At 39.4% G+C, this 1,579-nt stretch overlaps 1 pseudogene; it reads left to right on the top strand.

The window, feature by feature from the left end:
• The first annotated feature begins 429 nt into the window (after positions 1-429).
• LOC102865524 lies at positions 430-602 on the top strand (annotated as a pseudogene).
• Positions 603-1,579: the final 977 nt, after the last annotated feature.

The raw sequence follows: 1,579 nt of genomic DNA, 5'->3' as shown, positions 1-1,579 counted from the left end.
ACTGGAATAGAATTGAGATCCCAGAAATCAGCTTATCTACCTATGGTCAACTGATTTTTGACAAGGAAACAAAATCAGTTAAATGAGGAAAACAAAAGCCTCTTTACAAATGGTGTTGGCAAAATTGGAAAACTATCTGTAGAAAACTCAAACAAGACCCATACTTATACAAAATTCAAAGTGGCTCAAGGACCTAGGAGTAAAACCAAGGACCTATAAACTTCATCAGAGAAAAGCTTGGAAGAATTCTAGGAGCCCTAACCCACAATATGAACAGTCTTTTAAGCATCTTGAAAAACCTACAGTATGCCATCCCAGTCTAGGGAGTTAGGTCACTGTGAACTAACAGCAAAGCCTGATCTCCCAGCATCCTTCCTGCTGATGCAACTGTGTGAATGACTTTCATCAGGGATGCAAGACAGATGCCTCATGAACTTGAAGGTTCTTGATTATGTGCCTGTGTTGCTGTATATCTTGGCACAAAAACAAGTATCCTTCGCCTGGCATTTGCTGGAGTAAAATTATACGATAGGAGAAGATTGGAAGCAAAAATACAAAGACTGGAGGCTGAAAAGAAGCAATCAGAGAAGAAAGAAAACTAAAAGGGAAACTAAAGATTTTGCCATTTAAAGGTCAATGTGGGTGAACTCCAACTGAGAAGAAAGAAGATTTGATTATTGAATGATGTGTCAGAAGATAAACTACTAGCCTTTAACTTTAACTTAAAATTATGTGAATTTTTGTATGCTTTTATAAATCTGTTACAACTACAGTATTTTTTACTAAGATAAAATACCATAAAACAACAACAAAACTTACAACCAGGTAGGGTGGGCTACCCTAATCCTCTATCCTCACTACAATAAGTACTTCAGCAAAAAAATAAACAGCTAATGATTGTCTAAGGAAGATATTTGAATGATAAACCTTAGAAACCCAGAACTTGATGTTTTTAACTGGGAGAGACATATAGCTCTATTGCATTTTGTCTTGAAGAAACAGCTCTTCTCAAATTGAAGTTCCTACAAACGTATCAATTTTGCTTCAAGGAGCTTTCATGCTGCACTTCTTCTAAGACAGGTTGGCTTATTCTTTTGGCATTCCATAGTATTTAATATTGTTGTTGTTGTTGTTATGTGCCGTCGAGTCGTTTGCGACTCATAGCTACCCTATGTACAACAGCCCTAAACCCTGCTCTGTCCTGTGCCAATCACATTGCCTCTGACACACCCATCCCGATTACCCCGTCACTGAATCAATCCACCTCATAGAAGGCCTTCCCCTCTTGCGCCGTCCCTCCATCCTGTCAAGCATGATGTTCCTCTCCAAAAACCTGTCCCTCCTTAAAACATGTCCAAAGTATGTTGACGAAGTCTCAGAATCCTTGTCTCTAGGGAGCCACAAGGTTTGTTTAAACCTTTCAAGGGTGAATCTGTTTTCCTAGCAGTCCATGGTATCCTCAGTACTCTTCTCCAGCACCACAGGTCAAAGGCCTCAATTCTCATTCTATCCTCCCTAGTCATTGTCCAACTCTCTGATGCATAACAAGTGATTGCAAAGACCATAGCCTGTATCAGAC

Source organism: Elephantulus edwardii, unplaced genomic scaffold, assembly GCF_000299155.1.
Source record: "Elephantulus edwardii isolate Elephantulus edwardi_28Jun2011 unplaced genomic scaffold, EleEdw1.0 scaffold00591, whole genome shotgun sequence".
Classification (NCBI taxonomy): domain Eukaryota; kingdom Metazoa; phylum Chordata; class Mammalia; order Macroscelidea; family Macroscelididae; genus Elephantulus; species Elephantulus edwardii.
Note: the sequence above shows the minus strand (reverse complement) of the source record. Positions and strands in the feature narration are given on the sequence as shown.